Below are 16,489 nucleotides of genomic sequence, written 5' to 3'. Positions count from 1 at the left end.
TTTGCTACAAATAGTGATTATAGACTGATGCATCTACTGTAAAATTTACATATTTTAAAGATCCTTACTTAGCTGCTAATGAGAGGCAAGGATTTCTTAAGATGATATCTTTTATTGGACCACCTATGTAGATGGAACAGAGTTAGAAAGCTCTACCAACAAGCTTTAGGGTCTATCTCTAATTAAATTAACTTTTTATTGCTACCACTTTTTTGCCTATAGAATGGGAGTAATAAATGCTACCTGTGAAAGAAGTTGTGAAGATCAATAACTTGTATTTACAAAATGCTTTGGGATGCTCAAATAAGTGCTTTACAAGAGCAGGGAGCTTTTTGTTTATGGTAATTACTGGCTGTGTCTACACCTGTACTTTACTGCAGAGTAGACTAATTAGCTGCTGAGTAAAGCATCACCGTCTACACATGCAATGGTATTAGGCTGCAGCAAACTAATTAACACCACCATAAGATAATATTCTCATGGATGTTTTACTATTGAGAACAGTACATCTACACATGGGTGCATCTATACATGTAGACACTGCACCCAAGAGCAGCTTACTCTGGCTCAAATTGCTCTGGAGTTTATTGCTTCAAATTAATTGAACATGTAGATACACCCATTGGGCGTGTCCAGATAAGTGCACACATGCCTCTTGCTCTGCCTCAAACCCCTGAAAATTAGACCCCTGGATATCCAGGGGTCTAAAAAAAGCACTCTGCAATAGAGCGGAGCAAGGCACAGTTCCAGACCATGTCTGGAGCCAGTCCTCCAAAAGAGATGCTCTGGTTTCAGCCAGAGCATCTCTTTGGTATTTCTCCCGCCCCTGGTGCTATCCAAGGTAAGTGGATAAGTGGGTAAGTGGGGGGGGAGGGGGTTCATGGCTGTGGGTGTGTGAGGGGTGGCAGGGGGGATGTCCCCAGGGCTGCTGGGGGTGAGGACCTGGCCCAGATCCCTGCAACTTGCTAGCCTAGCTTTGCACTGGAATGGGTCACACGGCTTCGGGAGGCACGCACAGGAGCCATGCCTCCCGGAGCCCTGTGACCCACTCCGGTGCAAAGCCGGACTAGAGAGCCATGTGGGGCTGGGCCAGGTCCTCATCCACCCGCAGGCACAGGGGACAGAGGCAGGAGCCAGCCCTGAGGCCTGGCCCATGGTGACAGGACCCAGCACAGCACACAGTCCCTGCATGCTGCGCCAGGTCCTGCCGCCTGGCCAGGCCCCTCCTTATAGTGGCAGGTCTTGGCCTGGCTTGTGGAGCCTGCGTGCCGGGCTGAGCCAGGCAGCATGAGCAGCCTGGGGCCAGTAGGACCTGGCTCAGCTCCGCATGGTCCCCGTGTGCTGAGCCGGGTAGCATGAGCAGCCTGGGGCTGGCAGGACCTGGCTCGGCTCCGCACAGTCCCTGCACCCCAGGCCAGGCAGCAGAAGCAGCCCAGGGATGGCAGAACCTGGCTCAGCTCTGCATGGTCCCCGCACACTGGGCCAGGCAGCACGAGCATCCTGGGGCTGGTACGACCTGGCTCAGCTCCGCCTAGTCCCTGCACGCTGGACCAGGCCAGGCAGCATGAGCTGCATGGTTCCCGTGTGCTGGGCTAGGTCCTGCCACTATAGGAAGGTCCTTGTAAGGTGGTAGAGCAGCCCCAGGGGCAGCAGGACCCAGCTGGGCCTGGCATGCTGGGTCCAGCCACCATGGGTCCGGCCTGGCCGGGCTGCAGAGGGGCCCCAGGACCCAGCTGGGCCCAGCCCGCAGTGCCCACATGCCATGCTGGGTCTTCTTGGCATGGGCCCAGCCTAGCCAGGTGGCAGAGGAGCCAGGGTGTGGCTGGGCCTGGCCTGTGGTCCCCACATGCTGTGCTGGGTCCTGCCACCATGAGACCACCCCAACTGGGTGGCAGGAGCAGCCCCAGGGCCAGCAGGACCTGGATGGGCTCAGCACATGGTCCCTCCACTGCCTCTGTGAAAGCTTAGTTACAAGACCAGAGGGGGGGGCAGTTAGGGCCCTCCAGGGTGCCTGAGACCCTGGGCAGGGTCCTGTGGGGGGGAGCATTCCATGTGCTGTGTTGGGGGGCTGTACCCTGTGGGGGCCAGGGGATCCACCCCTCCTGAGCAGCGAGCCCGCCCCCCCCCCACACCCACAGTCCCTCCAGCAATTGCCCCACACCTACCCACAGACCAACCCACACACCCCCATCACACACCCATCATGTGTGAAGAAAACCAAAAGCACACATCAACACACATAGGTTTTTTGAATTTATTTTTTCATGATGATAGAGACACTGGTAGGGTTCCACATTGCTTTAACATTGTAAATATAACAATAAAGCATTGCCCAACTGATCATCATCTCTCTCTCTGCATGTGAGTCAGTTTTTTGTTTTAGCTGTGGAAGGACATGGATTTTGGGGTATTTTTAAAAATGGATTTGGGATGCTGCTGTGGCAGTCCAGCTGGCACAAGGGGTAGTGTCCCCAGGTACCAATTGACTGGGCCCCAGAAGCTCCTGTCTGTTTGTATCCTTCAAGTATCATGGGCTCCGAGGTCCACCTGGCTAACTAATAGCCCCTACTGTGTGGGGCCCGTAGGTGAAAGATACAACAGAATTCTTGGGACAAAAAAAGGCAAAAAACAGGATAGGAGCATTGTGTGGGTCAGAGGGTCAAAATGTGAAAATAAGTGAATCGAGGGGGGACACTGAACAGAGCCCCCCAGGCCACACCCACTGGTCCTCAAAGGCATCCAAGGAGCCGGTAGGTGCTGCCCACTGGTGCTCTGCCCGGAGACATGCACAGACAAGTGAAAGGAAAGTGGCCCTACAGTCTATAGGGAACCTTCCCATCCAGAACCTCCTTCCTGGTCAAATACAGGGTGCATTTGGCGAGGGCCAGGAGGAGGTTGACCAGGAGGTCCCAGGATTTGATGGGGCCACGGATGAGGTGACCAAAAACAAAAAGGTGGGGGGTGAAATTCAACCAGAACCTCAAGAGGAGGCTTTAGATGTGGAGGGGCTACAGCCTGGTGCACTCGAGGGTCATATGCAGCAGGGTCTCCCTCTGCCTGCAGAAGGGGCAGGAGACCAGGGTGTCCATGAAGCTCATCACATACACGCCTGTGGCAATGGCTCTATGGAGGAGCAACCAGCTGAGGACCCCAGTGGCTCATGGGATGAGGGTGGAGTACAGACTCAGCCACTGGGGTGCCCCAGCCATGCCCTTGCTGAGCTGGTCCCACCACTTGGTGTCTGGGCAGGACGCAAGGGCGGCATGATAGACAGTGCAGTGCACAAGGGTGTAGAAGTGACGGCGATGGACAGTGGAAAAGCAGACCGGTCTGGTGTCCTCCAGTCAACTCAGTTGGTGGAGCAGGGAGTGCCACGAAGCTGGGCAAGACACTGGCCCCACGACAAATTCCGGTGGGCTGAAGGACATGGGGGGGCGGGGACCACTGCCATGTAGGACCTGGTCAATAAAGGCAAGGGCGTTGGGAGGTAGGGCAGATTTCACCTCCTGGACCAGACAGCAGGCTGCATGTGTCATGGGCAGACCCATGCACTGGGCCAGTGCAAAAGGGTTCCACCCACTCCTACCTATTGTAGTCTAGGAGGTATCCAATACAAGTGACGCCAGCCAGGATCAATCTCTGTTGCAACCAGGGCACCTCTGCTGCCAGCATCTCCAGCTGGGGGTTCCAGAGGAGGGGCTCGATGAGTAGGTTGGCACCCTGGGCAACTGCTGCAGGGGACCTGGAGGCAGAGACCAGCCTCCAGGCCCAGAGGAGGTCCTGGTAGAAGTTTGGCAACCCTTGCAGGTCCTGCAGGGAGAAGCCCCACAGGCTGAGGAGCTGCCAGACATATCGGAGCCCCCGGAAGTGGAGAAGGAAAGCGCGCCCCAGGTGGTCCCATGCCATGTGGCTGCCGACACCATATAGCAGTCACTGCAGGGCCTGAAGGCAGAATGCCAAGATCTGGCTGTGCAGGCAAACCAGGCCCAGGCCGCCCTCCCGCAGGGGGAGACTTGGAACTTCTGCAGCAACCCAGTGCTGTCCTGGCCAAAAAAACTTCAGTGCCAGTGGAGAAGGAAAGCGCGCCCCAGGTGGTCCCATGCCATGTGGCTGCCGACACCATATAGCAGTCACTGCAGGGCCTGAAGGCAGAATGCCAAGATCTGGCTGTGCAGGCAAACCAGGCCCAGGCCGCCCTCCCGCAGGGGGAGACTTGGAACTTCTGCAGCAACCCAGTGCTGTCCTGGCCAAAAAAACTTCAGTGCCCATCTCTGGAGTCCTGCCAGAACCTCAGGGGGCACAGTCAAGGTGTGTAAGCAGTGCCAGAGCATGGACATGACCAGCTGGTTCAGCATCAGCACTCTCCCACGCAGGGAGAGACATTGCAGGAGCCCTGCCCATGCCCAGAGCCGCTCCATCACCCTTACCTCCAGCTGGTGCCAGTTCTCTGGTGGGGAGGGGTCTGTGGGGGACAGATAGACCCCCCAAGTAGAGCAGCAAGCCCATGCCCCAGTGGATCCCGCGGAGCGTGGCTGGGAGTGAGTCCACCTGTCACCTACTGCCAGGCCAAAGCTCTTGAGCCAGTTGACCTGGGAAGAGGAGGCCACCAAGTACAATGCCTGACAGGCCTCCCCCTGTGCCAGGTCCCCTGAGTCTTGGACCATGAGGAGTACATCATCAGCATATGCTGACAGGACCAGTTGCACTGCTGGCTTCTGGAGTATCAACCCATCCACAGGAAAATGAGCATCCACAGGAGAATGAGGAAGGGCTCCAGGGCCTGACAGCAGGCAGCCTTGATGCACCCCTCTCCTGAATGGGGTGGGCTCTGTCAGGGTCCACTTTAGCTTGGCCAAACATTCTGCAGAGACGTACAGCACCTGGAGAGCCTGCACAAAGCGGGGCCCAAAGCCAAAGGCCCGCAGCATGCCTGTGAGGTACCCATGATCCACTCTGTCAAATGCCTTCTCCTGGTCCAGGGATAGAAGGGTGAAAGACAGGTCCTCCCAGCATGCTAGCTCCAGGAGATCCCAAACCAGGTACAGGTTGTTGAAGATGGAACGTCCCAGCATCGTGTACATCTGGTCGGGATGGATCACGTCCATCAGCACGGACCACAGGTGCAGTGAGATGGCCTTCGCTACCACCTTGTAGTCCATGCAGAAGAGGGACACAGGACACCAATTCCTTAGGTTGCAGGGATCTCCCTTCTTCGGCAGGAGGGTCAGCACGGCCCTCCAGCATGAAAGGGGGAGCTCCCCTCTTCCCTCGGATTTGGCCCAGACTGCATCAAGGTCCAGGCCGGGGACATCCCAGAAAGCCTGATAGAACTCCGAGGTCAGCCCAAAGATGCCCGGAGCCTTGTTGCCAGGCATCAGGCAGAAGGCAGACAAAAACTCAGCCACAGTGAGAGGAGCTTCCAGCCAGTCCTGGTCACCCACACTGACCTGCAGGAGTCCCTCCCACAGGGCCTGACAGGCCTTGGCATCAGTCGGATCCAGGGAGAAGAGCTCTTCATAGAAGGCCAGCACGCGCTGGTGCATCTCGCCTGGATCTGTGAGGGGGGGTGCTGTCATCTGCCAGAAGGCAGGTGATGTACTTCTTGGCCCCCTGCCTCCTCTCCAGGGCATAGAAGAAGTGGGATCTGTGGTCCATCTCCCGAAAGAGCTGGATGTGTGAGCAGACAAATGCACCGCAGGCACAGTGGTTGTCCAGAGCATGAAGCTCTTCCCACCTCTCCCGACATTCTTCGCAGAGGGATGGGTTGTTGGGTCAGTGGCCAGGTGCCTCTCCAGCTCTAGCACTTCCCACTTGAGCTGCTCCCAAACCTCCTCCCTCTTCCAGGTGTGCCCCTGAGCATAGCCACGGCAAAAAAGCCAGATGCTCACCTTTCCCACAACCCACCATCTCCGAGCCAAGGGGAAAGCTGCCCATTGCTCCTGCCAGGCCAGCCAGAACTCTTGGAAAGCCTCCCTGAAGCCCACATCCTCCAGCAGGCTAGCATTAAAATGCCAGTAGGCCAACCCCAGATGCCCAGGCCCCAGTGTGGCCTGGGTCCAGACAAAGTGGTGATCACTGAAAAGGGTTGGCCAGATGCCAGAGGAGTGGGCCCAGGTAAAGTGTGGCAAAGAGATATAAACCCAGTCTAACTGGGATTGGCATGCCTGCTTCTCCCCCACCCTCACATAAGTGAAGGTAGGGGATTCAGTGGGGTGACAGGCACGCCAGACGTCCCCCAGGGAGTAGTTCATCAGGATCTCCCCGAGGATGCCCATGGTGGCCTGGTTCCGCTCTTTGCCTGACCCATCTCATGCATCTAGGACGACATTAAAGTCCCCACCAAGGACCAGGCACTCACAAGGGTTGAGGGTGCCCATGTATATGGCCACCTGGTGGAAGAAATCTGTGAACTCCTTCATGGGGCGTACACGTTCAGAAGGTTCAGGCCCAGCCCCCGCACCTGGACCCAGTGGTACAGCAGGCAGCCCGGCACCACCTCAACATCCTGGAGAACCTCCAGCTGCAGGCCCAGGGAGAACAGGGTGGCCACCCCAGATGAGGTAGCTGAGAGGTAATTTAAAAAAGATCCTGCCTCCCCACTTCAACCACCAATTTGGTTCATCGGCTAGAGTAATCAGGGTTTCCTGCAAGAATACCATGGGGTACCACCCCCCCCCCCCCCCGCCGAAGGAAGGAGAGCACCCGGCACCTCCAGAGACCCTTCCTGCAGCTGTGGACATTGAGGGTCGTGATCTAAAATGACCTCAGGGCTGGGGGGGTGGAGTAGATGGTTCAGGAGGGGCCTCATGCATCTCAGCGCCCACTGTGGGGCCCACCGGTTCACATAGCATCCTCCAATACGCATAGAGGGCATCTATGAAACTGCGGGCCTGCCTATAGAACTGGGCATTGCAGCTTTTGGGCCCCTTGCCTTCCCCTACCAGCGCCCTCGCAGTGGCAAGGATGTTGTCAAAATGCCCCCAGCAGTCCAAGGCTAGCAGTACCTTGCTGGCGGACCAGCGGGTGTAGTCGTGGTCAAGAAATGCATGTAGCTCATCCCTGGGGACTGCTAGGACTGAGAGGTCAGCAGGCTCCATGGAGCCTGCTGGTTCTCGGGCGTCTTCCTCCTGGTCCTGGAGCTCAGAGGGCTCTTCTGGCATCATCTGAGGCCCCCGGTCCGCTAAGACCAAGGACTCTGGATGGGATTGGGAGAGCTCTGGAGCCCCCTGGGACAGGTATGGGGGTAAGGGTGGGGGTGGGGCTTCTTCACAAAATGGTGGGGTAGAGATGGAGCCCTGGGGGGTCTGTTCAGAGTCCCCAAGATCAGCCCATTGATTAGGGGACCCTAGCACGACCTCCTCTGGTGTGGGACTATGAGGCAGGCTGCAAGTGAGATTTTCCTGGGAGGGGGAGGGAAGAGACCCACCAGGCACCGGGGTGGCTCTAGTGACTGCCTCGGGGTCCTGGGAAAGGGGACCTCTGTATCCCTTAAATCAGAGAGAGGAGGCTATTTAGCAGCCCCAAAACCTCCTCCGTGGTGATCACCTGTTTGATCTTTCCTGGGGGTGGGGTGTCAGGCACAGCTGGGGAGGCCCCTGGAGGCTGGGCCACTCCTTCCCCTTCTGTAGTGGTCTTGGGAGGGGGAGAGGAGTCCTCGATGTCAGAGGGCTTCAGCTGTGCCCAGGCCTTCCTCTTGCCTTTACACCCGGAGGGGACCTGCTCCCACTCAGCCATGGGGTGGTCCTCAGGTAGACATGCTCCAGCAAGAGAAGGTTAGGGTTGGGGGGGCAGCCACAATGGGGGTATGACTAGGGGCAGGGGTGCCCTGCTCCCACTCTCCCCATGGTTGCTGGTGCCCTCCCTGGGACTCCACTAGACTTGATTGGGAGGCAGGGTCCCTTGAGGTCACAGGTGGGCTTGTAGTTGTGGCTGGGGTGCCAGGAGGGCCTGAGGGGGGTGGGGCACTGGTGGTAGGGGCACCCCTTTTTCCAGTGGGACTCGCAGATGCCCTCCCCGCCTGGCCCAGGGGGCACTCATGATGCAAGTGCCCCAGGGCATGGCACCAGAAGCACCGCAGGTCCCTCAGTGTATAGAAAATCCTCATCAGGGCCCCCTGATAAGGAATTACCAGGCACCCCTCAGCCTCCAGCTGCACTCCTGCCATCAGTTGGATCATGACCTGGTGATGGAAAGAGCGCACGTGGTGGAGGCCACGGTCTCAGCACCCCAGTGAGGGCCACCACCAGGGAGATAACTCTCCCCAGGGTTTGGAGTTGGGGGAGCAGGGCCCAATTGGGGATATAGGGAGGGCACCTGGTCCCCAGCTCTTCTAGTGGCTTGAGGGGCACCTACTCGCCCTCCACCATGAGCCCCCTCTCCATCACCTTTTGTGCAGTGGCCTCCGAGGCAAGGAAAAAGACCCCCTTGCCATGAAAGCAGGAGGCCACCACAAGCCAGGGCCTGCACCCAGGTCTCAAAGTGCAGTTCTCCCACTTGAGCAGTTTGCACTTCACCCCATGCCTGCGACTGAGTGCTGGAGAGGGGGCCCCGCTGCCTGAGCTGGAAGGGTTGGTGGTGGAGGGTCCAGGCCCCCCAGCTTTGGGTCTCCCTGCAGCTGTCTGTGCATAGCTGTGGTTCCCCCACCACCAGGGGGCCATGTTGGTGGGACCTGAGCTAGGGCCAGGGACAGGCTGAGTGAGTGTGCTGGCTGGTGTAGTGTACCTGGTCCCCTCAGGCACTGGTGGTCTAGGCTTTAGGGCCCTTGCCCTTCCTACCCCCAGCTGTGGAGGAGGCTGAAAAGGAGCCCTTCCCACTGCCCTTGCCCTTGGTCCACAATGATGGGAGAGGGGGCCTGGGAACCCCTCTGGGAGGGGGGGCCTGGCCAGTGGTGACCCCCTGGCCCTGTTGGCTCCCTACCAGAGTCCCACTTGCCCCTGCAGCAGAGGTTGCAGGCTTCTCCATCCCTGGAGGAAGTTGGTCGGACTCTGCCTCTGGGGTGGAGGCTGCAGGAGCATGTATCCCCTTGGGGGCTTGGCTGGGATCCACCACCATAGTGGGGGCTAGAGGAAGCTCTGTGGGAGCATCATTGTTTCACATGTGCACAGAGAAGACAAAAAAAAACAACAAAATATCCCGCGGGACTGATGAATCTAGTAGGGGCAGCAAGGGGATAGGGAGGAAGGGGACTGAAGCTCACTTGCCACAGCCCTACAGGAAAAAAAGAACCGGGAGGCCTATGTTTTGAGAATGTGTGTGTGTGGCGGGGGAAACGCACACACACAAGGGCTGGGGAAACTCGAGCTGGTTTACTGAGCCACACAACAAACACCAGGTCAGGGGGAGTGGAGCACAGGACTTACCACACAAGGGCAAAAAACACACATTGAAGGCTCGTGAGGTAGGTGTAAAAGATGGCTGGAGCTGTGGAGGGGCTTTGTTTGTGGAAGATCTGTCCAGAAGCCCCTCAGGCCTCCAGCTGGTCACTCAGCAGCAGAGCAGTAGGCAGGATGACAAATCAGGATCAGATGCATTGAGGTAGCTGTGGGGGAGGGTAGGAGCAGTCAGTCAATTAGGAAGTGATCCAGTGCAGGTGTGGTGTCAGGTGGTGCAGCAGGAAATCTCCTTCTCTCCTGAGAGGGGCAGCACCAGAAATAAGGGTAGCAGCAGCAGCGATAGTAGGAGCTGTCTAGTTCAGCCACTTAGGGTGTGCTTCTGGTGAAAGCGAAGGTGAGGGTGGTCTGCCAAGGCATCTGGGGTAGGCAAGGTTCCTTTAGGCTCCAGCAGCGATGGTGGGGGAGGGGCCCACAGGTAGCACAGGCTCCCTCCCCAGGCTGTCCCCTGACCACAGCTTGGCAGCAGACCAGGAAGGGGGGTGTAGAAGCTGGGGTGCAGTGCAGTGCAGTGGGTCCCTCCCTGAAGGGGGTAGCAGTGTGCAGTAAAGGACCCCCCCTGGAGGGGAACAGCAACAGCACCCACCCAAGGCAAGAAGGGGTGCGGCCAACTTACTCCAAAAGCTCTGAGACCAAGCCAGAAACTAATAGTAGCCAGAGGCAGGAAAGGGCCTGGCCATCTTCTCCCCAGAAGCTCCTGAGACCAAGCTTGCAGCAACCAGCCATAGCAGCAGCAGCCTGGGACAGGAAGAGGCATGGCCAACTTCCTCCCAGAGGCTTCTCCCCCAGAAGCTCCTGAGACCAAGCTTGCAGCAACCAGCCATAGCAGCAGCAGCCTGGGACAGGAAGAGGCATGGCCAACTTCCTCCCAGAGGCTTCTCCCCCAGAAGCTCCTGAGACCAAGCTTGCAGCAACCAGCCATAGCAGCAGCAGCCTGGGACAGGAAGAGGCATGGCCAACTTCCTCCCAGAGGCTTCTCCCCCAGAAGCTCCCGAGAACAAGTAGCCCAGGGCAGGTTTTTTTTATGGATGGGGCTACGACAGGGCAGCTCTTTATACTGCTGGGGACAGCACAGGTGCTGGCCCCAGGCTCTAGCTCCCCCTGGCTGCAGATCGAGGAGGAGTTAGGCAGGGTTATTTTGCCCCAAGTAGCACAATTTGCTCCACAACAAAGTACATGTCCGAGCATGTGTGCTGAGGCAAAAAGCCCCAGCTCAAACTTGCACCACTTCTATTTGAGCTGCTGCAAGTGCATGTTCTTGAGTGTGTGGATGCGCCCATTGTGTACAAAAGTGGAAAAGTGAAAAAGTAAGAGAATTCAAAATTTCTTCCTTCTCAAATAGCTGCATGTGTACTGTAAACCATATTACATGCTGGTGTATTGTTAATTAAAATATCATCCATAACAGATTAGATCAGATAGCATATATCTGTATCAATGTGTCAGATTCTTTTGAACTAGTTTGTCCAGACCATTCATAATAGAGGTGTAAAATATTTGCAGAAATTTCAACTTACATGTTCTAATTTAATTTTGAGCATGGCAATTTTCTTCCACATGTTACACGAGCAACAGTCCCTGCCCTGAAAACATAGCAATAATGTTATTGCAGCACTGGATGTCAAACTATGAAAACCATTTAGACAGCTCATATAAAGGTGAAGGTGTTGCTTATAACCTTTAAATATGAAGTCAGAAGTGCATTGATGCTCATTACAGATCATAATATGTTGAGATAAGCTGTATTTGAATCAGGACTCTTGTTTTTCAACCTGACAGCTGCTGTTGTCCTACCAATCAAGGTGGTTGGACTCTGGTTTTCAGTCTAATTCAAGGGGACAGATACTTGAATAGTGTTTTGTTAGGAGCATCAGGAGAAGCTGGTGATATGCTCCCTGAAGTTGCCTCCAATATCTTGTACATAAGGTTCTAATTAAAAGCGTACCAAACAATTTGACACTGTTTGACATCAGCAAATGGAATCCTTCCAGCCCTCAAGGATCTTAGGAGCTTCCTGTCAACATGCAGCTGCTCAGGCCAAACGGTTTGCACACCTGTCATGGGGCTCCTGGCCTGTATGGAGAGCTGCAAAGAGCTCCCACCTCAGGAGGAAAGAGCTCTTTGGCTGTCATTTCAGTGCAAGTGAATAGAAAATAATTGACCTGTGCGATCTCCCTTTTGCAATACTATAATGGATTTATTGAGAAGAGATTTTGCTGCATGAAAAGGAAGAGATGTAGTGTTTTGACATGTCTGTAAATTAAAATCTTGCCCTGCAGCCTTTTGTTTAGCTTTCATTATAGGCCTAATTCCCTATGTGGTGAGCCAGTAGGGGGTGCTCCTGCACTGAGCCACCCACCTCATTGTGCCCAACCTCCTTCCAGGCTCTGAGTGCCTCCCAGAGGGTGCCTCACTTCTAGCCAATCCCCTTTCTGGAGCACACCCGCTAGCCTGGGGGTAGTGCTGCCACTACCCAAGGTCTGGTCTGATCCTAGTACTGTGCCCCCTGGGAAACACAGGCCTAGTAGTCCTTGAGGGTATTTGACCCACTTCAAGAACTGGGTGCTTCTCTCAGTCTGAAGCACAAACAGTGGTCTCCCTCAGTTTTTAAGTCTCCCATGCTAGGTACAAAGGAGAACTTTATTGGTTATAAGGAGTAGGTTTGGAATAGGGTACAGGTTGATCAGTATCAGAGAAATCCCATAGAGCAAACAGGGTGGCCTGGGTAGCCTTTGATCATTCATCTGAGTTACTGCAAGCTATATATCTAGTTAGATCTCAGGTAGCTTACTCACAAGTATCATCCAGAGGCAGGGAGAGGTCATTGCTAATGAGTTTCAAGAAAGAGAGCAAGTTTCAGACGGTCCAGCTTTTCTCTTTCTGAGTTTTCATCCTGGCTACTGCTCTCCTCCTGGGGAGTTGTTAACTTATACAGACCCTTTGATCTCATTTACCTGGTCCAATGGAGGCCAGCACCTGTTGGCCAGCCAACCAATTTGAAATGCATCACTGGTTGCCAGGCAGACTGGCAGGGGCTCTAGAACAATAGGGAGCCCAAGCCCCTCACCCAGGTACGTGATGCCAGTCACATAAGCAGAGGGAGCAGGTTTCCCCCCTCCCTTAGGAATGTATCCAACTCAGGGTACCTAAGGAGATAGGATATCTGCCATCTGCAGGGCCCATGTTAACCAAACTGTCACAGAGCAGAGGTTTTGGGGAGAGCCAGAGGTGGCATTCTGCCACACCCTGCGTGCTCTCATCTCCTTAAATAACACCACTGGTGGTTCTAAATACCTAAAATCTCTAAAGATCAAGCCATATTTGGGTCGCTAATAATTTGCCCGGGGCAAAATTGTATAGTGTAGCATGCTCCAGTTTCCAGTAATACAAGTTGACTTACAGATTTCCACCAAAACAAACAACTATGTTTGATGGGGCCGGGGCAGGGCGGGGCAGAGTCTTTTCTCCTCTTAGTACATTGGTTGATTGACTAGCATGAAAAACTAGAAGGCTGGTACTCAACTCTGTTCCCTTCCCCCTGGATCTCTGCTTGTAAGGTGCAGCTTTCCTTATCCCTGGCAAGCCTGTTAGAAATCAGTAAGAGTGTTTGTTTCTTTTGTTTTTTCCCCTGAGAAGGCTACTGTATTTGTTCATGAAACAGGAAAGGGAAATCCTGTCTTTTCCTGCCTGGCTACCCTATCCCACCAGCTAGTGAACCACTGCCTCTGCAAGTGCATATAAGGAAAGGAGAACCTCAAACCAGGAGTCGAGTTAAAGGCTGACATGGATGACCATCTCAGCTCAGAAGCAGGGGAAGCACCAGACTTGCACCCATAGCTTCCCCTGTCAACTATTCACCCTGATGCAAAACAGAGACAAGAGGGGAAGCCAAGTAGACTACTTGCCACTAGTAGTGAAGTAAGCCACCAGTCTACAACTGCTCTTCTTAATGTGAAAGAGAGCAACTGTCCAGTAAAGAAGAAAACCTCACATTAAGAAGAGAAAACGATCTCCAAGATACCTCTGCCCCACACCAGGCAGAGACTTAAACTCAGAATTTTTCCCATCTCTTTCTCTCTCACTCTTGCTCCCTCTCTCTCTCTCAAACATCTCCCCCACTCCTCTTCTCCCCACTAGACTACCAAGGGTGTGAGTTACTCAACTCTTTTTGCCTGGGACTGAGGCACTTACACCAGCTTTGGGACAGGACCATGCAGTGGCTCTTCTCTGATCTGCCTCAAGAATATATGGAGCATGTGCACTGAACAAGTTCCCCCTGGCCTGTTATACCAGTTTTGGGCCTGGGAGGGAAAAATGGGCCTTTTATCAACTTAGACCCATCAGTTAAATTCCCCAGGGTCTTTTTTATTTTCTCAGACTCCTCTATTTATTCAGAAAGCATGAAAGGGATGTCCGGTCATGACCTATTCTGTCCTAGCCAACTGTAGAGCCTGCCTTCTGCTCTCTCCCAGCTAATCACCCCAGCTCACCAACTAGAGATCCACTCTCACTGCCAGAAGCATAAGAAAAGGCCAACCACAAAAAGGGATTAGGTTGGGGGCTGGCGTGGAAGACCATATCAGTTCAAAAGCAGGGAGTCACACACTCTTGCTCCTCTTAAGTTCAAGTTATTCATGAAAAAGGAAAGGGGAAACTAGGTCTCCTACTAACAAAGAAAAGGAAGACTTCTAACCCACCCAACTCTGGCTGGAAGATAATTTCCATGATATCCCTCCACCCCGCTCCTACAGATCATTAGACTTACTTATGATGCCAGAAGGCTTATGTTCAAATCCCCTTGCTTTGGCCCTTGGAAGAGCTCTTCCTTGTCCAATGTGGGCCTGCTAATTATGGGGCTGGGGACTTTTTGGGCTACTGCATGCTGCCATGCAGTAGTGATGGCAATTTTGATCACATGTGGGTCTCCTCTTCTAACTGCTATATCTCACCTGTTTGGAAAGCCATTCTCTCTGCAGGTAACTGTAACCAGAAAAGCTGGCCTGGACTTCCATCTCCACTCCAAAAACTAGAGCAGAAGAGATACTTGGACATATAACCTTGACATCCCACCACTGGGATGATGTGGTCTGTTGCCCTTGACTGCATATGCCCTGCAAGAAGATAGGCCCCTTCATTAGCTCTAGCAGTTTTGAGCCTGGCAGGACATGTTGGGTCTTTCCTTGTCACCAGCCTGTTGGTGAACCTGCAGACCATTTTTCTGTTGAGGCTATTTATTTATTGAGCATGGAGGGGCTATCAATAACTCCCTGTTCTGGCCCAGTCAACTGTTGATCCTACCTAGCTAAAGGCTCACTTACTGCCAGAAGCACAGGAAAAGGGCAACCGTAAACCAAGAGCAGGTGCAACCTCATCCTGGCAGAAGCACACATCAGAAATGAACAAACAGCCTCAGCCATTTGAGGCATTAGCAGAAACCACTGTGTACACATATCTTGCTTTCTCTACTGCTGGTGGAGTTGGGATGCCAAAGCAGGTCTCCTACACAGTGGCCCTTTTCTGCATTGCTTCAAAAACCATTCTATAAAGGCAATCTTCTCAGGCCGAAAAAGACCCATTTCCCACTTTAGCCCAGGAAATAACAAACTCGTCTGTGAAAAGTAATGATCTGTGTGCTTGACTTTCCTGCAGTACATGTTATGAAGCTGGGCATTGGCGATGTATAGGGGGTGAATGCAGGTACACGTGCACCCCCTAAGCTTGGCAGTGCACCCCCTGCAAAAAGGTGCCACTGACACTGCTGGCGGCATCTGTGGGCGATCGCCGTTCACCACGCTCCCCGCTGCGCTGCCAACACTGCCGGCAGCATCTATGGGCAGTCCACGATTGCTGCTGGCTGCCGCCAGCCAACCACCAGTGGGTGCTTGCCACTCCCACTGCCGACAGTGCCACAGCTGCCTGCAGGAGCTCCTCACTTGCTGCCGCCATGCTTCCACCGCTGACACTGCTGCCGCTGCCTGCAGGAGCTCGCCATGCCCCCGCAGCCTCTGGGGGCATGTGGCATTCATACAGCTGGGAAAGGACTATTCCCTCTTTCCTGACCCCCAAGTAGCTCAAGTGAGTGCTTACACAGACCTGGCTCAAGACTCTCTGAATGGATGGGAGCCCTTTTCCAGAACAGAAGCTTGGGAGAACTTTCTCTGTCAGATACATAAAAAGGTGTCAAGAAGGAAAAGTCTCCTCACTGTCCCTGTAGTTGCCATTACCGATCAGCTAAAAGAAACACTTTTCTTGCTATAAGGAGAGCAGGTCCTTAGCTTCATGGCAAAAGAACAGACCCCAGGGCAGGGAGTTTGAATAGGAATCTCTACTCTCAAAACAAGTCTGACCAGTTGAGGGTTTTCTGAGTTCTTTGCAACAGAAGAATTGCTCTATTATTTGTATTATTTAAAAAGAGTGAAAGCTAAGAGCTGGCACGCTCCAAGGGGGTGCCTTGGGTCTAAAAAGGAACACTTTAGCTTCTATTTAACTAATTTATAACAACTATATGCAAGCATAAACATTTTCCTGACTTAGTCCATGTGGCACTCTTTCGGTGTCTTCAGCCTTCTCCTGTGCCCCTCATACAGCACGCTCCGATAAGTTTCTACTCCAAAGTTCCTCTACCTGATGCAAAGCAGAGCTGAGAGAAAAATCCAGGTCTACACACTGACCTGGGAAGTGCCATTACTCTTCTTAATATAAAGGAGAACAACACTTTAGCCAGGTAGCTAAGGACACATTTTAGGGAAGAGACAGGAAGAAACCTGAGCTTCCCCATGCCAGGTACAGTAGGAGAGACTCAGCCCTTTTCCCTGTTTGAGATGCACAAAAGCCACTGAGAAGTGGTATGTTGCATCCACCTGGGGCATAGGAGCATCCACGTGTCAAGTAGACAGGGCTACCTAGCAGCTGCACCTTCTCCAAGAATACAGGAACTTTGGTGCCACAGTATAGTCACCAGTGAGTGACTGGTTGACAAACACTGCAAAGCTGACAAACACTGCAAAGGGTTGGCATTCAAACTCCACTCCTCTGCCTGCTTGGAGTCTAGTAGGGGAAAAACAGCTTTTCTTATCATAGGAAGCTTGTTAGACACAGCA

The 16,489-nt window shown here is 53.8% G+C and overlaps 1 protein-coding gene across 1 annotated transcript in view; it reads right to left on the bottom strand.

The window, feature by feature from the left end:
- The window catches only part of NPSR1 (neuropeptide S receptor 1), a 122,018-nt gene that overhangs the window by 57,010 nt on the left and 48,519 nt on the right, over positions 1-16,489 (bottom strand). The gene's annotated exons all lie outside the window — the stretch shown is intronic.

This window comes from Alligator sinensis, unplaced genomic scaffold, assembly GCF_000455745.1.
Source record: "Alligator sinensis unplaced genomic scaffold, ASM45574v1 scaffold86_1, whole genome shotgun sequence".
NCBI lineage: Eukaryota > Metazoa > Chordata > Crocodylia > Alligatoridae > Alligator > Alligator sinensis.
The sequence above is the reverse complement of the archived record's forward strand: the minus strand, read 5'-3'. Positions and strand labels throughout refer to the sequence as shown.